The sequence below is a fragment of the Hypanus sabinus genome, chromosome 6, assembly GCF_030144855.1.
Source record: "Hypanus sabinus isolate sHypSab1 chromosome 6, sHypSab1.hap1, whole genome shotgun sequence".
Lineage (NCBI taxonomy): Eukaryota > Metazoa > Chordata > Chondrichthyes > Myliobatiformes > Dasyatidae > Hypanus > Hypanus sabinus.
Window position 1 is genome coordinate 122,169,151 of NC_082711.1, and position 26,406 is coordinate 122,195,556.

Sequence of the window (26,406 nt, forward strand, 5' to 3'; positions counted from 1 at the left end):
TTCTATTATGTACATGTGCATAACTATTTAGAGTGAATTGTAATTGAATAGAAACACAATGAATAATACTCACAGCAATGGACTAGATAAACTGATGTTGAATTCAAGAACCAACTGCAGTGCATTTAATTGTAAACAGCCTTTAGCTTTGTATTGCTTTGAAACACTGGAATAACATTATGATCAACGAGTGATACTGCTTAGTGTAACTATACCAAATTCAGTAGCACACACATAAAACTTGCGGCAGACTACTCGATATCATATGGAATGTCTAATATAAATGGTTACATGAAGTGAGCAAATAGTAATTTTGGGGAAAATCCAGTAGTACACTCGTTTCAGCTGAATGCATTACTTACTATTCTGTTCATTTTCTGTTATGTACATGCGCATAACTATTTAGTATGAAATGTAATTGAATAGAAACACAATGAATAATACCCACAGCAATGGACTAGATAAACTGATCTTGAATTCAAGAACCTACTACAGTGCATTCAATGTTAAACAGCCTTTAGCTTTTTATTGATTTCAAACACTGGAATAACATTATGATCCACTGGTGATATTGCTTTGTGTAACTTTATCAAATTCAGTAGCACACACATAAAACGCTGCAGACTACTCGATATCATATGGAATGTTTATTATAAATGGTTACATGAAGTGAGCAAATAGTACTTCTGGGGAAAATTTAATAGTACACTCGTTTCAGCTGAATGCATTACTTACTATTCTGTGCATTTTCTGTTATGTACGTGTGCATAACTATTCATAGTGAATTGTAATTGAATAGAAACAGAATGAATAATAATCAGCGCAAAGGAGTACATAAAATCAAGTTGAATTCAAGAACCTTTCACATTGCATTTACTTTTGAACAGCCTTTAGCATTGTACAGCTATGAAACTCTGGAGTAGCATTATGAGCAACTGGGGATATTGCTTAGTGTGACTACTAAATTCAGTAGCACCCACATAATATCAGCTGCTGACAACTCGATATCATTTGGAAAGTTTATTATACATGGTTACATGAAGAGAGCACATAGTAATTTTGGGGAAAATTCAGTAGTACACCCCTTTCAGCTGAAAGCATTACTGGCTATTCTGTGCATTTTGTATTATGTACATGTGCATAACTATTTAGAGTGAATTGTAATTGAATAGAAACACAATGAATAATACTCTCAGCAATGGACTAGATAAACTGATGTTGATTTCAAGAACCTACTACAGAGCATTCAATGTTAAACAGCCTTTACCTTTGTATTGCTTTGAAACACTGGAATAACATTATGATCAACGGGTGATAATGCTTAGTGTAACTTTACCAAATTCAGTAGCACACACATAAAACTTGCTGCAGACGACTCGATATCATATGGGATGTCTATTATAAATGGTTACATGAAGTGAGCAAATAGTAATTTTGGGGAAAACCCAATAGTACACTCGTTTCAGCTGAATGCATTACTTACTATTCTCTGCATTTTCTGTTATGTACGGGTGCATAACTATTCATAGTGAATTGTAATTGAATAGAAACAGAATGAAAAATAATGAGCGCAAAGGAGTACATAAAATCAAGTTGAATTCAAGAACCTTCCACATTGCATTCACTTTTGAACAGCCGTTAGCATTGTATAGCTATGAAACTCTGGAGAAGCATTAGGAGCAACTGGGTATATTGCTTAGTGTAACTTCACCAAATTAAGCAGCACCCACATAATATCTGCTGCTGACAACTCGATATCATTTGGAAAGTTCATTATACATGGTCACATGAAGAGAGCACACAGTACTTTTGGGGAAAATTCAATAGTACACTCCTTTCAGCTGAAAGCTTTACTGACTATTCTGTGCATTTTCGATAACGTACATGTCCATAACTATTTAGAGTGAATTGTAATTGAATAGAAACACAATGAATAATACTCTCAGCAATGGACTAGATAATCTGATGTTGAATTCAAGAACCTACTACAGTGCATTCAATGTTAAACAGCCTTTAGCTTTGTTTTGCTTTGAAACACTGGAATAACATTATGATCCACTGGTGATATAGCTTTGCGTAACTTTATCAAATTCAGTAGCACACACATAAAACGCTGCAGACTACTCGTTATCATATGGAATGCTTATTATAAATGGTTACATGAAGTGAGCAAATAGTACTTTTGGGGAACATTTAATAGTACACTCGTTTCAGCTGAATGCATTACTTACTGTTCTGTGCATTTTCTGTTATGTACGTGTGCATAACTATTCATAGTGAACTGTAATTGAATAAAAACAGAATGAATAATAATCAGCGCAAAGGAGTACATAAAATCAAGTTGAATTCAAGAACCTTCCACATTGCATTTACTTTTGAACTGCCTTTAGCATTGTACAGCTATGAAACTCTGGATTAGCGTTATGAGCAACTGGGGATATTGCTTAGTGTGACTAATAAATTCAGTAGCACCCACATAATATCAGCTGCTGACCACTCGATATCATTTGGAAAGTTTATTGTACATGGGTACATGTAGGGAGCACATATTAATTTTGGGGAAAATTCAATAGTCCACTCCTTTCAGCTGATAGCTTTACTGACTATTCTGTGCATTTTCTATTATGTACATGTGCATAACTATTTAGAGTGAATTGTAATTGAATAGAAACACAATGAATAATACTCACAGCAATGGACTGGATAAACTGATGTTGAATTCAAGAACCAACTGCAGTGCATTTAATTTTAAACAGCCTTTAGCTTTGTATTGCTTTGAAACACTGGAATAACATTATGATCAACGGGTGATACTGCTTAGTGTAACTTTACCAAATTCAGTAGCACACACATAAAACTTGCGGCAGACTACTCGATATCATCTGGAATGTCTATTATAAATGGTTACATGAAGTGAGCAAATAGTAATTTTGGGGAAAATACAATAGTACACTCGTTTCAGCTGAATGCATTACTTACTATTCTGTTCATTTTCTGTTATGTACATGTGCATAACTATTTAGTATGAAATGTAATTGAATAGAAACACAATGAATAATACCCACAGCAATGGACTAGATAAACTGATCTTGAATTCAAGAACCTACTACAGTGCATTCAATGTTAAAAAGCCTTTAGCTTTTTATTGCTTTCAAACACTGGAATAACATTATGATCCACTGGTGATATTGCTTTGTGTAACTTTATCAAATTCAGGAGCACACACATAAAACGCTTCAGACTACTCGATATCATATGGAATGTTTATTATAAATGGTTACATGAAGTGAGCAAATAGTACTTCTGGGGAAAATTTAATAGTACACTCGTTTCAGCTGAATGCATTACTTACTATTCTGTGCATTTTCTGTTATGTACGTGTGCATAACTATTCATAGTGAATTGTAATTGAATAGAAACAGAATGAATAATAATCAGCGCAAAGGAGTACATAAAATCAAGTTGAATTCAAGAACCTTTCACATTGCATTTACTTTTGAACAGCCTTTAGCATTGTACAGCTATGAAACTCTGGAGTAGCATTATGAGCAACTGGGGATATTGCTTAGTGTGACTACTAAATTCAGTAGCACCCACATAATATCAGCTGCTGACAACTCGATATCATTTGGAAAGTTTATTATACATTGTTACATGAAGAGAGCACATAGTAATTTTGGGGAAAATTCAGTAGTACACCCCTTTCAGCTGAAAGCATTACTGGCTATTCTGTGCATTTTGTATTATGTACATGTGCATAACTATTTAGAGTGAATTGTAATTGAATAGAAACACAATGAATAATACTCTCAGCAATGGACTAGATAATCTGATGTTGAATTCAAGAACCTACTACAGTGCATTCAATGTTAAACAGCCTTTACCTTTGTATTGCTTTGAAACACTGGAATAACATTATGATCAACGGGTGATACTGCTTAGTGTAACTTTACCAAATTCAGTAGCACACACATAAAACTTGCTGCAGACGACTCGATATCATATGGGATGTCTATTATAAATGGTTACATGAAGTGAGCAAATAGTAATTTTGGGGAAAACCCAATAGTACACTCGTTTCAGCTGAATGCATTACTTACTATTCTCTGCATTTTCTGTTATGTACGTGTGCATAACTATTCATAGTGAATTGTAATTGAATAGAAACAGAATGAAAAATAATGAGCGCAAAGGAGTACATAAAATCAGGTTGAATTCAAGAATCTTCCACATTGCATTCACTTTTGAACAGCCGTTAGCATTGTATAGCTATGAAACTCTGGAGAAGCATTAGGAGCAACTGGGTATATTGCTTAGTGTAACTTCACCAAATTAAGCAGCACCCACATAATATCTGCTGCTGACAACTCGATATCATTTGGAAAGTTTATTATACATGGTCACATGAAGAGAGCACACAGTACTTTTGGGGAAAATTCAATAGTACACTCCTTTCAGCTGAAAGCTTTACTGACTATTCTGTGCATTTTCTATAACGTACATGTCCATAACTATTTAGAGTGAATTGTAATTGAATAGAAACACAATGAATAATACTCTCAGCAATGGACTAGATAATCTGATGTTGAATTCAAGAACCTACTACAGTGCATTCAATGTTAAACAGCCTTTAGCTTTGTTTTGCTTTGAAACACTGGAATAACATTATGATCCACTGGTGATATTGCTTTGCGTAACTTTATCAAATTCAGTAGCACACACATAAAACGCTGCAGACTACTCGTTATCATATGGAATGTTTATTATAAATGGTTACATGAAGTGAGCAAATAGTACTTTTGGGGAACATTTAATAGTACACTCGTTTCAGCTGAATGCATTACTTACTGTTCTGTGCATTTTCTGTTATGTACGTGTGCATAACTATTCATAGTGAACTGTAATTGAATAAAAACAGAATGAATAATAATCAGCGCAAAGGAGTACATAAAATCAAGTTGAATTCAAGAACCTTCCACATTGCATTTACTTTTGAACTGCCTTTAGCATTGTACAGCTATGAAACTCTGGATTAGCGTTATGTGCAACTGGGGATATTGCTTAGTGTGACTAATAAATTCAGTAGCACCCACATAATATCAGCTGCTGACCACTCGATATCATTTGGAAAGTTTATTGTACATGGTTACATGTAGAGAGCACATATTAATTTTGGGGAAAATTCAATAGTCCACTCCTTTCAGCTGATAGCTTTACTGACTATTCTGTGCATTTTCTATTATGTACATGTGCATAACTATTTAGAGTGAATTGTAATTGAATAGAAACACAATGAATAATACTCACAGCAATGGACTAGATAAACTGATGTTGATTTCAAGAACCTACTACAGAGCATTCAATGTTAAACAGCCTTTACCTTTGTATTGCTTTGAAACACTGGAATAACATTATGATCAACGGGTGATACTGCTTAGTGTAACTTTACCAAATTCAGTAGCACACACATAAAACTTGCGGCAGACTACTCGATATCATATGGAATGTCTATTATAAATGGTTACATGAAGTGAGCAAATAGTAATTTTGGGGAAAATCCAATAGTACACTCGTTTCAGCTGAATGCATTACTTACTATTCTGTTCATTTTCTGTTATGTACATGCGCATAACTATTTAGTATGAAATGTAATTGAATAGAAACACAATGAATAATACCCACAGCAATGGACTAGATAAACTGATCTTGAATTCAAGAACCTACTACAGTGCATTCAATGTTAAACAGCCTTTAGCTTTTTATTGCTTTGAAACACTGGAATAACATTATGATCCACTGGTGATATTGCTTTGTGTAACTTTATCAAATTCAGTAGCACACACATAAAACGCTACAGACTACTCGATATCATATGGAATGTTTATTATAAATGGTTACATGAAGTGAGCAAATAATACTTCTGGGGAAAATTTAATAGTACACTCGTTTCAGCTGAATGCATTACTTACTATTCTGTGCATTTTCTGTTATGTACGTGTGCATAACTATTCATAGTGAATTGTAATTGAATAGAAACAGAATGAATAATAATCAGCGCAAAGGAGTACATAAAATCAAGTTGAATTCAAGAACCTTTCACATTGCATTTACTTTTGAACAGCCTTTAGCATTGTACAGCTATGAAACTCTGGAGTAGCATTATGAGCAATTGGGGATATTGCTTAGTGTGACTACTAAATTCAGTAGCACCCACATAATATCAGCTGCTGACAACTCGATATCATTTGGAAAGTTTATTATACATTGTTACATGAAGAGAGCACATAGTAATTTTGGGGAAAATTCAGTAGTACACCCCTTTCAGCTGAAAGCATTACTGGCTATTCTGTGCATTTTGTATTCTGTACATGTGCATAACTATTTAGAGTGAATTGTAATTGAATAGAAACACAATGAATAATACTCTCAGCAATGGACTATGTAAACTGATGTTGATTTCAAGAACCTACTACAGAGCATTCAATGTTAAACAGCCTTTACCTTTGTATTGCTTTGAAACACTGGAATAACATTATGATCAACGGGTGATAATGCTTAGTGTAACTTTACCAAATTCAGTAGCACACACATAAAACTTGCTGCAGACGACTCGATATCATATGGGATGTCTATTATAAATGGTTACATGAAGTGAGCAAATAGTAATTTTGGGGAAAACCCAATAGTACACTCGTTTCAGCTGAATGCATTACTTACTATTCTCTGCATTTTCTGTTATGTACGGGTGCATAACTATTCATAGTGAATTGTAATTGAATAGAAACAGAATGAAAAATAATGAGCGCAAAGGAGTACATAAAATCAAGTTGAATTCAAGAACCTTCCACATTGCATTCACTTTTGAACAGCCGTTAGCATTGTATAGCTATGAAACTCTGGAGAAGCATTAGGAGCAACTGGGTATATTGCTTAGTGTAACGTCACAAAATTAAGCAGCACCCACATAATATCTGCTGCTGACAACTCGATATCATTTGGAAAGTTTATTATACATGGTCACATGAAGAGAGCACACAGTACTTTTGGGGAAAATTCAATAGTACACTCCTTTCAGCTGAAAGCTTTACTGAATATTCTGTGCATTTTCTATAACGTACATGTCCATAACTATTTAGAGTGAATTGTAATTGAATAGAAACACAATGAATAATACTCTCAGCAATGGACTAGATAATCTGATGTTGAATTCAAGAACCTACTACAGTGCATTCAATGTTAAACAGCCTTTAGCTTTGTTTTGCTTTGAAACACTGGAATAACATTATGATCCACTGGTGATATTGCTTTGCGTAACTTTACCAAATTCAGTAGCACACACATAAAACTTGCGGCAGACTACTCGATATCATATGGAATGTCTAATATAAATGGTTACATGAAGTGAGCAAATAGTAATTTTGGGGAAAATCCAATAGTACACTCGTTTCAGCTGAATGCATTACTTACTATTCTGTTCATTTTCTGTTATGTACATGCGCATAACTATTTAGTATGAAATGTAATTGAATAGAAACACAATGAATAATACCCACAGCAATGGACTAGATAAACTGATCTTGAATTCAACAACCTACTACAGTGCATTCAATGTTAAACAGCCTTTAGCTTTTTATTGCTTTCAAACACTGGAATAACATTATGATCCACTGGTGATATTGCTTTGTGTAACTTTATCAAATTCAGTAGCACACACATAAAACGCTGCAGACTACTCGATATCATATGGAATGTTTATTATAAATGGTTACATGAAGTGAGCAAATAGTACTTCTGGGGAAAATTTAATAGTACACTCGTTTCAGCTGAATGCATTACTTACTATTCTGTGCATTTTCTGTTATGTACGTGTGCATAACTATTCATAGTGAATTGTAATTGAATAAAAACAGAATGAATAATAATCAGCGCAAAGGAGTACATAAAATCAAGTTGAATTCAAGAACCTTTCACATTGCATTTACTTTTGAACAGCCTTTAGCATTGTACAGCTATGAAACTCTGGAGTAGCATTATGAGCAACTGGGGATATTGCTTAGTGTGACTACTAAATTCAGTAGCACCCACATAATATCAGCTGCTGACAACTCGATATCATTTGGAAAGTTTATTATACATGGTTACATGAAGAGAGCACATAGTAATTTTGGGGAAAATTCAGTAGTACACCCCTTTCAGCTGAAAGCATTACTGGCTATTCTGTGCATTTTGTATTATGTACATGTGCATAACTATTTAGAGTGAATTGTAATTGAATAGAAACACAATGAATAATACTCTCAGCAATGGACTAGATAAACTGATGTTGATTTCAAGAACCTACTACAGAGCATTCAATGTTAAACAGCCTTTACCTTTGTATTGCTTTGAAACACTGGAATAACATTATGATCAACGGGTGATAATGCTTAGTGTAACTTTACCAAATTCAGTAGCACACACATAAAACTTGCTGCAGACGACTCGATATCATATGGGATGTCTATTATAAATGGTTACATGAAGTGAGCAAATAGTAATTTTGGGGAAAACCCAATAGTACACTCGTTTCAGCTGAATGCATTACTTACTATTCTCTGCATTTTCTGTTATGTACGGGTGCATAACTATTCATAGTGAATTGTAATTGAATAGAAACAGAATGAAAAATAATGAGCGCAAAGGAGTACATAAAATCAAGTTGAATTCAAGAACCTTCCACATTGCATTCACTTTTGAACAGCCGTTAGCATTGTATAGCTATGAAACTCTGGAGAAGCATTAGGAGCAACTGGGTATATTGCTTAGTGTAACTTCACCAAATTAAGCAGCACCCACATAATATCTGCTGCTGACAACTCGATATCATTTGGAAAGTTCATTATACATGGTCACATGAAGAGAGCACACAGTACTTTTGGGGAAAATTCAATAGTACACTCCTTTCAGCTGAAAGCTTTACTGACTATTCTGTGCATTTTCGATAACGTACATGTCCATAACTATTTAGAGTGAATTGTAATTGAATAGAAACACAATGAATAATACTCTCAGCAATGGACTAGATAATCTGATGTTGAATTCAAGAACCTACTACAGTGCATTCAATGTTAAACAGCCTTTAGCTTTGTTTTGCTTTGAAACACTGGAATAACATTATGATCCACTGGTGATATAGCTTTGCGTAACTTTATCAAATTCAGTAGCACACACATAAAACGCTGCAGACTACTCGTTATCATATGGAATGCTTATTATAAATGGTTACATGAAGTGAGCAAATAGTACTTTTGGGGAACATTTAATAGTACACTCGTTTCAGCTGAATGCATTACTTACTGTTCTGTGCATTTTCTGTTATGTACCTGTGCATAACTATTCATAGTGAACTGTAATTGAATAAAAACAGAATGAATAATAATCAGCGCAAAGGAGTACATAAAATCAAGTTGAATTCAAGAACCTTCCACATTGCATTTACTTTTGAACTGCCTTTAGCATTGTACAGCTATGAAACTCTGGATTAGCGTTATGAGCAACTGGGGATATTGCTTAGTGTGACTAATAAATTCAGTAGCACCCACATAATATCAGCTGCTGACCACTCGATATCATTTGGAAAGTTTATTGTACATGGTTACATGTAGAGAGCACATATTAATTTTGGGGAAAATTCAATAGTCCACTCCTTTCAGCTGATAGCTTTACTGACTATTCTGTGCATTTTCTATTATGTACATGTGCATAACTATTTAGAGTGAATTGTAATTGAATAGAAACACAATGAATAATACTCACAGCAATGGACTAGATAAACTGATGTTGAATTCAAGAACCAACTGCAGTGCATTTAATTTTAAACAGCCTTTAGCTTTGTATTGCTTTGAAACACTGGAATAACATTATGATCAACGGGTGATACTGCTTAGTGTAACTTTACCAAATTCAGTAGCACACACATAAAACTTGCGGCAGACTACTCGATATCATATGGAATGTCTATTATAAATGGTTACATGAAGTGAGCAAATAGTAATCATGGGGAAAATCTAATAGTACACTCGTTTCAGCTGAATGCATTACTTACTATTCTGTTCATTTTCTGTTATGTACATGTGCATAACTATTTAGTATGAAATGTAATTGAATAGAAACACAATGAATAATACCCACAGCAATGGACTAGATAAACTGATCTTGAATTCAAGAACCTACTACAGTGCATTCAATGTTAAACAGCCTTTAGCTTTGTTTTGCTTTGAAACACTGGAATAACATTATGATCCACTGGTGATATTGCTTTGCGTAACTTTATCAAATTCAGTAGCACACACATAAAACGCTGCAGACTACTCGTTATCATATGGAATGTTTATTATAAATGGTTACATGAAGTGAGCAAATAGTACTTTTGGGGAACATTTAATAGTGCACTCGTTTCAGCTGAATGCATTACTTACTGTTCTGAGCATTTTCTGTTATGTACGTGTGCATAACTATTCATAGTGAACTGTAATTGAATAAAAACAGAATGAATAATAATCAGCGCAAAGGAGTACATAAAATCAAGTTGAATTCAAGAACCTTCCACATTGCATTTACTTTTGAACTGCCTTTAGCATTGTACAGCTATGAAACTCTGGATTAGCGTTATGAGCAACTGGGGATATTGCTTAGTGTGACTAATAAATTCAGTAGCACCCACATAATATCAGCTGCTGACCACTCGATATCATTTGGAAAGTTTATTGTACATGGTTACATGTAGAGAGCACATATTAATTTTGGGGAAAATTCAATAGTCCACTCCTTTCAGCTGATAGCTTTACTGACTATTCTGTGCATTTTCTATTATGTACATGTGCATAACTATTTAGAGTGAATTGTAATTGAATAGAAACACAATGAATAATACTCACAGCAATGGACTAGATAAACTGATGTTGAATTCAAGAACCAACTGCAGTGCATTTAATTTTAAACAGCCTTTAGCTTTGTATTGCTTTGAAACACTGGAATAACATTATGATCAACGGGTGATACTGCTTAGTGTAACTTTACCAAATTCAGTAGCACACACATAATACTTGCGGCAGACTACTCGATATCATATGGAATGTCTATTATAAATGGTTACATGAAGTGAGCAAATAGTAATTTTGGGGAAAATCCAATAGTACACTCGTTTCAGCTGAATGCATTACTTACTATTCTGTTCATTTTCTGTTATGTACATGCGCATAACTATTTAGTATGAAATGTAATTGAATAGAAACACAATGAATAATACCCACAGCAATGGACTAGATAAACTGATGTTGATTTCAAGAACCTACTACAGAGCATTCAATGTTAAACAGCCTTTACCTTTGTATTGCTTTGAAACACTGGAATAACATTATGATCAACGGGTGATAATGCTTAGTGTAACTTTACCAAATTCAGTAGCACACACATAAAACTTGCTGTAGACGACTCGATATCATATGGGATGTCTATTATAAATGGTTACATGAAGTGAGCAAATAGTAATTTTGGGGAAAACCCAATAGTACACTCGTTTCAGCTGAATGCATTACTTACTATTCTCTGCATTTTCTGTTATGTACGGGTGCATAACTATTCATAGTGAATTGTAATTGAATAGAAACAGAATGAAAAATAATGAGCGCAAAGGAGTACATAAAATCAAGTTGAATTCAAGAACCTTCCACATTGCATTCACTTTTGAACAGCCGTTAGCATTGTATAGCTATGAAACTCTGGAGAAGCATTAGGAGCAACTGGGTATATTGCTTAGTGTAACTTCACCAAATTAAGCAGCACCCACATAATATCTGCTGCTGACAACTCGATATCATTTGGAAAGTTTATTATACATGGTCACATGAAGAGAGCACACAGTACTTTTGGGGAAAATTCAATAGTACACTCCTTTCAGCTGAAAGCTTTACTGACTATTCTGTGCATTTTCTATAACGTACATGTCCATAACTATTTAGAGTGAATTGTAATTGAAGAGAAACACAATGAATAATACTCTCAGCAATGGACTAGATAATCTGATGTTGAATTCAAGAACCTACTACAGTGCATTCAATGTTAAACAGCCTTTAGCTTTGTTTTGCTTTGAAACACTGGAATAACATTATGATCCACTGGTGATATTGCTTTGCGTAACTTTATCAAATTCAGTAGCACACACATAAAACGCTGCAGACTACTCGTTATCATATGGAATGTTTATTATAAATGGTTACATGAAGTGAGCAAATAGTACTTTTGGGGAACATTTAATAGTGCACTCGTTTCAGCTGAATGCATTACTTACTGTTCTGTGCATTTTCTGTTATGTACGTGTGCATAACTATTCATAGTGAACTGTAATTGAATAAAAACAGAATGAATAATAATCAGCGCAAAGGAGTACATAAAATCAAGTTGAATTCAAGAACCTTCCACATTGCATTTACTTTTGAACTGCCTTTAGCATTGTACAGCTATGAAACTCTGGATTAGCGTTATGAGCAACTGGGGATATTGCTTAGTGTGACTAATAAATTCAGTAGCACCCACATAATATCAGCTGCTGACCACTCGATATCATTTGGAAAGTTTATTGTACATGGTTACATGTAGAGAGCACATATTAATTTTGGGGAAAATTCAATAGTCCACTCCTTTCAGCTGATAGCTTTACTGACTATTCTGTGCATTTTCTATTATGTACATGTGCATAACTATTTAGAGTGAATTGTAATTGAATAGAAACACAATGAATAATACTCACAGCAATGGACTAGATAAACTGATGTTGAATTCAAGAACCAACTGCAGTGCATTTAATTTTAAACAGCCTTTAGCTTTGTATTGCTTTGAAACACTGGAATAACATTATGATCAACGGGTGATACTGCTTAGTGTAACTTTACCAAATTCAGTAGCACACACATAATACTTGCGGCAGACTACTCGATATCATATGGAATGTCTATTATAAATGGTTACATGAAGTGAGCAAATACTAATTTTGGGGAAAATCCAATAGTACACTCGTTTCAGCTGAAAGCATTACTGGCTATTCTGTGCATTTTGTATTATGTACATGTGCATAACTATTTAGAGTGAATTGTAATTGAATAGAAACACAATGAATAATACCCACAGCAATGGACTAGATAAACTGATGTTGATTTCAAGAACCTACTACAGAGCATTCAATGTTAAACAGCCTTTACCTTTGTATTGCTTTGAAACACTGGAATAACATTATGATCAACGGGTGATAATGCTTAGTGTAACTTTACCAAATTCAGTAGCACACACATAAAACTTGCTGCAGACGACTCGATATCATATGGGATGTCTATTATAAATGGTTACATGAAGTGAGCAAATAGTAATTTTGGGGAAAACCCAAAAGTACACTCGTTTCAGCTGAATGCATTACTTACTATTCTCTGCATTTTCTGTTATGTACGGGTGCATAACTATTCATAGTGAATTGTAATTGAATAGAAACAGAATGAAAAATAATGAGCGCAAAGGAGTACATAAAATCAAGTTGAATTCAAGAACCTTCCACATTGCATTCACTTTTGAACAGCCGTTAGCATTGTATAGCTATGAAACTCTGGAGAAGCATTAGGAGCAACTGGGTATATTGCTTAGTGTAACTTCACCAAATTAAGCAGCACCCACATAATATCTGCTGCTGACAACTCGATATCATTTGGAAAGTTTATTATACATGTTCACATGAAGAGAGCACACAGTACTTTTGGGGAAAATTCAATAGTACACTCCTTTCAGCTGAAAGCTTTACTGACTATTCTGTGCATTTTCTATAACGTACATGTCCATAACTATTTAGAGTGAATTGTAATTGAATAGAAACACAATGAATAATACTCTCAGCAATGGACTAGATAATCTGATGTTGAATTCAAGAACCTACTACAGTGCATTCAATGTTAAACAGCCTTTAGCTTTGTTTTGCTTTGAAACACTGGAATAACATTATGATCCACTGGTGATATTGCTTTGCGTAACTTTATCAAATTCAGTAGCACACACATAAAACGCTGCAGACTACTCGTTATCATAGGGAATGTTTATTATAAATGGTTACATGAAGTGAGCAAATAGTACTTTTGGGGAACATTTAATAGTACACTCGTTTCAGCTGAATGCATTACTTACTGTTCTGTGCATTTTCTGTTATGTACGTGTGCATAACTATTCATAGTGAACTGTAATTGAATAAAAACAGAATGAATAATAATCAGCGCAATGGAGTACATAAAATCAAGTTGAATTCAAGAACCTTCCACATTGCATTTACTTTTGAACTGCCTTTAGCATTGTACAGCTATGAAACTCTGGATTAGCGTTATGAGCAACTGGGGATATTGCTTAGTGTGACTAATAAATTCAGTAGCACCCACATTATATCAGCTGCTGACCACTCGATATCATTTGGAAAGTTTATTGTACATGGTTACATGTAGAGAGCACATATTAATTTTGGGGAAAATTCAATAGTCCACTCCTTTCAGCTGATAGCTTTACTGACTATTCTGTGCATTTTCTATTATGTACATGTGCATAACTATTTAGAGTGAATTGTAATTGAATAGAAACACAATGAATAATACTCACAGCAATGGACTAGATAAACTGATGTTGAATTCAAGAACCAACTGCAGTGCATTTAATTTTAAACAGCCTTTAGCTTTGTATTGCTTTGAAACACTGGAATAACATTATGATCAACGGGTGATACTGCTTAGTGTAACTTTACCAAATTCAGTAGCACACACATAATACTTGCGGCAGACTACTCGATATCATATGGAATGTCTATTATAAATGGTTACATGAAGTGAGCAAATAGTAATTTTGGGGAAAATCCAATAGTACACTCGTTTCAGCTGAATGCATTACTTACTATTCTGTTCATTTTCTGTTATGTACATGCGCATAACTATTTAGTATGAAATGTAATTGAATAGAAACACAATGAATAATACCCACAGCAATGGACTAGATAAACTGATGTTGATTTCAAGAACCTACTACAGAGCATTCAATGTTAAACAGCCTTTACCTTTGTATTGCTTTGAAACACTGGAATAACATTATGATCAACGGGTGATAATGCTTAGTGTAACTTTACCAAATTCAGTAGCACACACATAAAACTTGCTGTAGACGACTCGATATCATATGGGATGTCTATTATAAATGGTTACATGAAGTGAGCAAATAGTAATTTTGGGGAAAACCCAATAGTACACTCGTTTCAGCTGAATGCATTACTTACTATTCTCTGCATTTTCTGTTATGTACGGGTGCATAACTATTCATAGTGAATTGTAATTGAATAGAAACAGAATGAAAAATAATGAGCGCAAAGGAGTACATAAAATCAAGTTGAATTCAAGAACCTTCCACATTGCATTCACTTTTGAACAGCCTTTAGCATTGTACAGCTATGAAACTCTGGAGTAGCATTATGAGCAACTGGGGATATTGCTTAGTGTGACTACTAAATTCAGTAGCACCCACATAATATCAGCTGCTGACAACTCGATATCATTTGGAAAGTTTATTATACATGGTTACATGAAGAGAGCACATAGTAATTTTGGGGAAAATTCAGTAGTACACCCCTTTCAGCTGAAAGCATTACTGGCTATTCTGTGCATTTTGTATTATGTACATGTGCATAACTATTTAGAGTGAATTGTAATTGAATAGAAACACAATGAATAATACTCTCAGCAATGGACTAGATAAACTGATGTTGATTTCAAGAACCTACTACAGAGCATTCAATGTTAAACAGCCTTTACCTTTGTATTGCTTTGAAACACTGGAATAACATTATGATCAACGGGTGATAATGCTTAGTGTAACTTTACCAAATTCAGTAGCACACACATAAAACTTGCTGCAGACGACTCGATATCATATGGGATGTCTATTATAAATGGTTACATGAAGTGAGCAAATAGTAATTTTGGGGAAAACCCAATAGTACACTCGTTTCAGCTGAATGCATTACTTACTATTCTCTGCATTTTCTGTTATGTACGGTTGCATAACTATTCATAGTGAATTGTAATTGAATAGAAACAGAATGAAAAATAATGAGCGCAAAGGAGTACATAAAATCAAGTTGAATTCAAGAACCTTCCACATTGCATTCACTTTTGAACAGCCGTTAGCATTGTATAGCTATGAAACTCTGGAGAAGCATTAGGAGCAACTGGGTATATTGCTTAGTGTAACTTCACCAAATTAAGCAGCACCCACATAATATCTGCTGCTGACAACTCGATATCATTTGGAAAGTTTATTATACATGGTCACATGAAGAGAGCACACAGTACTTTTGGGGAAAATTCAATAGTACACTCCTTTCAGCTGAAAGCTTTACTGACTATTCTGTGCATTTTCTATAACGTACATGTGCATAACTATTTAGAGTGAATTGTAAGTGAATAGAAACACAATGAATAATACCCACAGCAATGGACTAGATAAACTGATGTTGAATTCAAGAACCTACTACAGTGCATTCCATGTTAAACAGCCTTTAGCTTTTTATTGCTTTGAAACACTGGAATAACATTATGATCCACAGGTGATATTGCTTTGTGTAACTTTATCAAATTCAGTAGCACACACATAAAACGCTGCAGACTATTCGTTGTCATATGGAATGTTTATTATAAATGGTTACATGAAGTGTGCAAATAGTACTTTTGGGGAAAATTTAATAGTACACTCGTTTCAGCTGAATGCATTACTTACTGTTCTGTGCATTTTCTGTTATGTACTTGTGCATAACTATTCATAGTGAATTGTAATTGAATAAAAACAGAATGAATAATAATCAGCGCAAAGGAGTACATAAAATCAAGTTGAATTCAAGAACCTTTCACATTGCATTTACTTTTGAACTGCCTTTAGCATTGTACAGCTATGAAACTCTGGATTAGCGTTTTGAGCAACTGGGGATATTGCTTAGTGTGACTACTAAATTCAGTAGCACCCACATAATATCAGCTGCTGACCACTCGATATCATTTGGAAAGTTTATTGTACATGGTTACATGTAGAGAGCACATATTAATTTTGTGGAAAATTCAATAGTCCACTCCTTTCAGCTGATAGCTTTACTGACGATTCTGTGCATTTTCTATTATGTACATGTGCATAACTATTTAGAGTGAATTGTAATTGAATAGAAACACAATGAATAATACTCACAGCAATGGACTAGATAAACTGATGTTGAATTCAAGAACCAACTACAGTGCATTTAATTTTAAACAGCATTTAGCTTTGTATTGCTTTGAAACACTGGAATAACATTATGATCAACGGGTGATACGGCTTAGTGTAACTTTACCAAATTCAGTAGCACACACATAAAACTTGCTGAAGACTACTCGATATCATATGGAATGTCTATTATAAATGGTTACATGAAGTGAGCAAATAGTAATTTTGGGGAAAATCCAATAGTACACTCGTTTCAGCTGAATGCATTACTTACTATTCTGCGCATCTTCTGTTATGTACATGTGCATAACTATTCATAGTGAATTGTAATTGAATAGAAACAGAATGAATAATAATCAGCGCAAAGGAGTACATAAAATCAACTTGAATTCAAGAACCTTTCACATTGCATTTACTTTTGAACAGCCTTTAGCATTGTACAGCTATGAAACTCTGGAGTAGCATTATGAGCAACTGGGGATATTGCTTAGTGTGACTACTAAATTCAGTAGCACCCACATAATATCAGCTGCTGACAACTCGATATCATTTGGAAAGTTTATGATACATGGTTACATGAAGAGAGCACATAGTAATTTTGGGGAAAATTCAGTAGTACACTCCTTTCAGCTGAAAGCTTTACTGACTATTCTGTGCATTTTCTATTATGTACATGTGCATAACTATTTAGAGTGAATTGTAATTGAATAGAAACACAATGAATAATATTCTCAGCAATCGACTAGATAAACTGATGTTGAATTCAAGAACCAACTGCAGTGCATTTAATTTTAAACAGCCTTTAGCGTTGTATTGCTTTGAAACACTGGAAAACATTATGATCAACGGGTGATACTGCTCAGTGTAACTTTACCAAATTCAGTAGCACACACATAAAACTTGCTGCAGACTACTCGATATCAGATGGAATGTTTATTATAAATGGTTACATGAAGTGAGCAAATAGTACTTCTGGGGAAAATTTAATAGTACACTCGTTTCAGCTGAATGCATTACTTACTATTCTGTGCATTTTCTGTTATGTACGTGTGCATAACTATTCATAGTGAATTGTAATTGAATAGAAACAGAATGAAAAATAATGAGCGCAAAGGAGTACATAAAATCAAGTTGAATTCAAGAACCTTCCACATTGCATTCACTTTTGAACAGCCTTTAGCATTGTATAGCTATGAAACTCTGGAGAAGCATTAGGAGCAACTGGGTATATTGCTTAGTGTAACTTCACCAAATTCAGCAGCACCCACATAATATCTGCTGCTGACAACTCGATATCATTTGGAAAGTTTATTATACATGGTCACATGAAGAGAGCACACAGTACTTTTGGGGAAAATTCAATAGTACACTCCTTTCAGCTGAAAGCTTTACTGACTATTCTGTGCATTTTCTATAATGTACATGTCCATAACTATTTAGAGTGAATTGTAATTGAATAGAAACACAATGAATAATACTCTCAGCAATGGACTAGATAAGCTGATGTTGAATTCAAGAACCTACTACAGTGCATTCAATGTTAAACAGCCTTTAGCTTTGTATTGCTTTGAAACACTGGAATAACATTATGATCCACTGGTGATATTGCTTTGTGTAACTTTATCAAATTCAGTAGCACACACATAAAACGCTGCAGACTACTCGTTATCATATGGAATGTTTATTATAAATGGTTACATGAAGTGAGCAAATAGTACTTTTGGGGAAAATTTAATAGTACACTCGTTTCAGCTGAATGCATTACTTACTGTTCTGTGCATTTTCTGTTATGTACGTGTGCATAACTATTCATAGTGAAGTGTAATTGAATAAAAACAGAATGAATAATAATCAGCGCAAAGGAGTACATAAAATCAAGTTGAATTCAAGAACCTTTCACATTGCATTTACTTTTGAACTGCCTTTAGCATTGTACAGCTATGAAACTCTGGATTAGTGTTATGAGCATCTGGGGATGTTGCTTAGTGTGACTACTAAATTCAGTAGCACCCACATAATATCAGCTGCTGACCACTCGATATCATTTGGAAAGTTTATTGTACATGGTTACATGTAGAGAGCACATATTAATTTTGTGGAAAATTCAATAGTCCACTCCTTTCAGCTGATAGCTTTACTGACTATTCTGTGCATTTTTTATTATGTACATGTGCATAACTATTTAGAGTGAATTGTAATTGAATAGAAACACAATGAATAATACTCTCAGCAATGGACTAGATAAACTGATGTTGAATTCAAGAACCTACTACAGTGCATTCAATGTTAAACAGCCTTTAGCTTTGTATTGCTTTGAAACACTGGAATAACATTATGATCCACTGGTGATACTGCTTAGTGTAACTTTACCAAATTCAGTAGCACACACATAAAACTTGCTGCAGACTACTCGATATCATATGGAATGTCTATTATAAATGGTTACATGAAGTGAGCAAATAGTAATTTTGGGGAAAATCCAATAGTACACTCGTTTCAGCTGAATTCATTAGTTACTATTCTGTGCATTTTCTGTTATGTACATGTGCATAACTATTTAGAGTGAATTATAATTGAATAGAAATACAATGGATAATACCCACAGCAATGGTCTGGATAAACTGATGTTGAATTCAAGGACCTACTACAGTGCATTCAATGTTAAACAGCCTTTAGCTTTGTATTGCTTTGAAACACTGGAATAACATTATGATCCACTGGTGATATTGCTTTGTGTAACTTTATCAAATTCAGCAGCACACACATAAAACTTGCTGCAGAATACTCGATGTACTATGGGATGTCTATTATAAATAGTTACATGAAGTGAGCAAATAGTAATTTTGGGGAAAATCCAATAGTACACTCGTTTCAGCTGAATGCATTACTTACTATTTTGTGCATTTTCTGTTATGTACATGTGCATAACTATTTAGAGTGAATTGTAAGTGAATAGAAACACAATGAATAATACCCACAGCAATGGACTAGATAAACTGATGTTGAATTCAAGAACCTACTACAGTGCATTCAATGTTAAACAGCCTTTAGCTTTTTATTGCTTTGAAACACTGGAATAACATTATGATCCACAGGTGATATTGCTTTGTGTAACTTTATCAAATTCAGTAGCACACACATAAAACGCTGCAGACTATTCGTTGTCATATGGAATGTTTATTATAAATGGTTACATGAAGTGTGCAAATAGTACTTTTGGGGAAAATTTAATAGTACACTCGTTTCAGCTGAATGCATTACTTACTGTTCTGTGCGTTTTCTGTTATGTACGTGTGCATAACTATTCATAGTGACTTGTAATTGAATAAAAACAGAATGAATAATAATCAGCGCAAAGGAGTACATAAAATCAAGTTGAATTCAAGAACCTTTCACATTGCATTTACTTTTGAACTGCCTTTAGCATTGTACAGCTATGAAACTCTGGATTAGCGTTATGAGCAACTGGGGATATTGCTTAGTGTGACTACTAAATTCAGTAGCACCCACATAATATCAGCTGCTGACCACTCGATATCATTTGGAAAGTTTATTGTACATGGTTACATGTAGAGAGCACATATTAATTTTGTGGAAAATTCAATAGTCCACTCCTTTCAGCTGATAGCTTTACTGACGATTCTGTGCATTTTCTATTATGTACATGTGCATAACTATTTAGAGTGAATTGTAATTGAATAGAAACACAATGAATAATACTCACAGCAATGGACTAGATAAACTGATGTTGAATTCAAGAACCAACTACAGTGCATTTAATTTTAAACAGCATTTAGCTTTGTATTGCTTTGAAACACTGGAATAACATTATGATCAACGGGTGATACTGCTTAGTGTAACTTTACCAAATTCAGTAGCACACACATAAAACTTGCTGAAGACTACTCGATATCATATGGAATGTCTATTATAAATGGTTACATGAAGTGAGCAAATAGTAATTTTGGGGAAAATCCAATAGTACACTCGTTTCAGCTGAATGCATTACTTACTATTCTGTGCATTTTCTGTTATGTACATGTGCATAACTATTTAGAGTGAATTGTAAGTGAATAGAAACACAATGAATAATACCCTCAGCAATGGACTAGATAAACTGATGTTGAATTCAAGAACCTACTACAGTGCATTCAATGTTAAACAGCCTTTAGCTTTTTATTGCTTTGAAACACTGGAATAACATTATGATCCACTGGTGATATTGCTTTGTGTAACTTTATCAAATTCAGTAGCAAACACATAAAACTTGCTGCAGACTACTCGATATCATATGGGATGTCTATTATAAATGGTTACATGAAGTGAGCAAATAGTAATTTTGGGGAAAATCCAATAGTACACTCTTTTCAGCTGAATGCATTACTTACTATTCTGCGCATCTTCTGTTATGTACATGTGCATAACTATTCATAGTGAATTGTAATTGAATAGAAACAGAATGAATAATAATCAGCGCAAAGGAGTACATAAAATCAACTTGAATTCAAGAACCTTTCACATTGCATTTACTTTTGAACAGCCTTTAGCATTGTACAGCTATGAAACTCTGGAGAAGCATGATGAGCAACTGGGTATATTGCTCAGCGTAACTTCACCAAATTCAGTAGCACCAACATAATATCTGCTGCTGACAACTCGATATCATTTGGAAAGTAAATTATAAGTGGTTACATGTAGAGAGCACATATTAATTTTGTGGAAAATTCAATAGTCCACTCCTTTCAGCTGATAGCTTTACTGACGATTCTGTGCATTTTCTATTATGTACATGTGCATAACTATTTAGAGTGAATTATAATTGAATAGAAATACAATGGATAATACCCACAGCAATGGACTAGATAAACTGATGTTGAATTCAGGGACCTACTACAGTGCATTCAATGTTAAACAGCCTTTAGCTTTGTATTGCTTTGAAACACTGGAATAACATTATGATCCACTGGTGATATTGCTTTGTGTAACTTTATCAAATTCAGCAGCACACACATAAAACTTGCTGCAGAATACTCGATATAATATGGGATGTCTATTATAAATAGTTACATGAAGTGAGCAAATAGTAATTTTGGGGAAAATCCAATAGTACACTCGTTTCAGCTGAATGCATTACTTACTATTCTGTGCATTTTCTGTTATGTACATGTGCAGAACTATTTAGAGTGAATTGTAATTGAATAGAAATACAATGAATAATACTCACAGCAATGGACTAGATAAACTGATGTTGAATTCAAGAACCAACTACAGTGCATTTAATTTTAAACAGCATTTAGCTTTGTATTGCTTTGAAACACTGGAATAACATTATGATCAACGGGTGATACTGCTTAGTGTAACTTTACCAAATTCAGTAGCACACACATAAAACTTGCTGCAGACTACTCGATATCATATGGAATGTCTATTATAAATGGTTACATGAAGTGAGCAAATAGTAATTTTGGGGAAAATCCAATAGTACACTCGTTTCAGCTGAATTCATTACTTACTATTCTGTGCATTTTCTGTTATGTACATGTGCATAACTATTTAGAGTGAATTATAATTGAATAGAAATACAATGGATAATACCCACAGCAATGGGCTAGATAAACTGATGTTGAATTCAAGGACCTACTACAGTGCATTCAATGTTAAACAGCCTTTAGCTTTGTATTGCTTTGAAACACTGGAATAACATTATGATCCACTGGTGATATTGCTTTGTGTAACTTTATCAAATTCAGCAGCACACACATAAAACTTGCTGCAGAATACTCGATGTACTATGGGATGTCTATTATAAATAGTTACATGAAGTGAGCAAATAGTAATTTTGGGGAAAATCCAATAGTACACTCGTTTCAGCTGAATGCATTACTTACTATTTTGTGCATTTTCTGTTATGTACATGTGCATAACTATTTAGAGTGAATTGTAAGTGAATAGAAACACAATGAATAATACCCACAGCAATGGACTAGATAAACTGATGTTGAATTCAAGAACCTACTACAGTGCATTCAATGTTAAACAGCCTTTAGCTTTTTATTGCTTTGAAACACTGGAATAACATTATGATCCACAGGTGATATTGCTTTGTGTAACTTTATCAAATTCAGTAGCACACACATAAAACGCTGCAGACTATTCGTTGTCATATGGAATGTTTATTATAAATGGTTACATGAAGTGTGCAAATAGTACTTTTGGGGAAAATTTAATAGTACACTCGTTTCAGCTGAATGCATTACTTACTGTTCTGTGCATTTTCTGTTATGTACGTGTGCATAACTATTCATAGTGAATTGTAATTGAATAAAAACAGAATGAATAATAATCAGCGCAAAGGAGTACATAAAATCAAGTTGAATTCAAGAACCTTTCACATTGCATTTACTTTTGAACTGCCTTTAGCATTGTACAGCTATGAAACTCTGGATTAGCGTTATGAGCAACTGGGGATATTGCTTAGTGTGACTACTAAATTCAGTAGCACCCACATAATATCAGCTGCTGACCACTCGATATCATTTGGAAAGTTTATTGTACATGGTTACATGTAGAGAGCACATATTAATTTTGTGGAAAATTCAATAGTCCACTCCTTTCAGCTGATAGCTTTACTGACGATTCTGTGCATTTTCTATTATGTACATGTGCATAACTATTTAGAGTGAATTGTAATTGAATAGAAACACAATGAATAATACTCACAGCAATGGACTAGATAAACTGATGTTGAATTCAAGAACCAACTACAGTGCATTTAATTTTAAACAGCATTTAGCTTTGTATTGCTTTGAAACACTGGAATAACATTATGATCAACGGGTGATACTGCTTAGTGTAACTTTACCAAATTCAGTAGCACACACATAAAACTTGCTGAAGACTACTCGATATCATATGGAATGTCTATTATAAATGGTTACATGAAGTGAGCAAATAGTAATTTTGGGGAAAATCCAATAGTACACTCGTTTCAGCTGAATTCATTACTTACTATTCTGTGCATTTTCTGTTATGTACATGTGCATAACTATTTAGAGTGAATTATAATTGAATAGAAATACAATGGATAATACCCACAGCAATGGACTAGATAAACTGATGTTGAATTCAAGGACCTACTACAGTGCATTCAATGTTAAACAGCCTTTAGCTTTGTATTGCTTTGAAACACTGGAATAACATTATGATCCACTGGTGATATTGCTTTGTGTAACTTTATCAAATTCAGCAGCACACACATAAAACTTGCTGCAGAATACTCGATATAATATGGGATGTCTATTATAAATAGTTACATGAAGTGAGCAAATATTAATTTTGGGGAAAATCCAATAGTACACTCGTTTCAGCTGAATGCATTACTTACTATTCTGTGCATTTTCTGTTATGTACATGTGCATAACTATTTAGAGTGAATTGTAAGTGAATAGAAACACAATGAATAATACCCACAGCAATGGACTAGATAAACTGATGTTGAATTCAAGAACCTACTACAGTGCATTCAATGTTAAACAGCCTTTAGCTTTTTATTGCTTTGAAACACTGGAATAACATTATGATCCACTGGTGATATTGCTTTGTGTAACTTTATCAAATTCAGTAGCACACACATAAAACTTGCTGCAGACTACTCGATATCATATGGGATGTCTATTATAAATGGTTACATGAAGTGAGCAAATAGTACTTTTGGGGAAAATTTAATAGTACACTCGTTTCAGCTGAATGTATTACTTACTGTTCTGTGCATTTTCTGTTATGTACGTGTGCATAACTATTCATAGTGAATTGTAATTGAATAAAAACAGACTGAATAATAATCAGCGCAAAGGAGTACATAAAATCAAGTTGAATTCAAGAACCTTTCACATTGCATTTACTTTTGAACTGCCTTTAGCATTGTACAGCTATGAAACTCTGGATTAGCGTTATGAGCAACTGGGGATATTGCTTAGTGTGACTACTAAATTCAGTAGCACCCACATAATATCAGCTGCTGACCACTCGATATCATTTGGAAAGTTTATTGTACATGGTTACATGTAGAGAGCACATATTAATTTTGGGGAAAATTCAAAAGTCCACTCCTTTCAGCTGATAGCTTTACTGACGATTCTGTGCATTTTCTATTATGTACATGTGCATAACTATTTAGAGTGAATTGTAAGTGAATAGAAACACAATGAATAATACCCACAGCAATGGACTAGATAAACTGATGTTGAATTCAAGAACCTACTACAGTGCATTCAATGTTAAACAGCCTTTAGCTTTTTATTGCTTTGAAACACTGGAATAACATTATGATCCACTGGTGATATTGCTTTGTGTAACTTTATCAAATTCAGTAGCACACACATAAAACTTGCTGCAGACTACTCGATATCATATGGGATGTCTATTATAAATGGTTACATGAAGTGAGCAAATAGTAATTTTGGGGAAAATCCAATAGTACACTCTTTTCAGCTGAATGCATTACTTACTATTCTGCGCATCTTCTGTTATGTACATGTGCATAACTATTCATAGTGAATTGTAATTGAATAGAAACAGAATGAATAATAATCAGCGCAAAGGAGTACATAAAATCAACTTGAATTCAAGAACCTTTCACATTGCATTTACTTTTGAACAGCCTTTAGCATTGTACAGCTATGAAACTCTGGAGTAGCATTATGAGCAACTGGGGATATTGCTTAGTGTGACTACTAAATTCAGTAGCACCCACATAATATCAGCTGCTGACAACTCGATATCATTTGGAAAGTTTATGATACATGGTTACATGAAGAGAGCAAATAGTAATTTTGGGGAAAATCCAATAGTACACTCGTTTCAGCTGAATGCATTACTTACTATTCTGTGCATTTTCTGTTATGTACGTGTGCATAACTATTCATAGTGAATTGTAATTGAATAGAAATAGAATGAAAAATAATCAGCGCAAAGGAGTACATAAAATCAAGTTGAATTCAAGAACCTTCCACATTGCATTTACTTTTGAACAGCCTTTAGCATTGTACATCTATAAAACTCTGTAGCATTATCAGCAACTGGGTATATTGCTTAGTGTAACTAGTAAATTCAGTA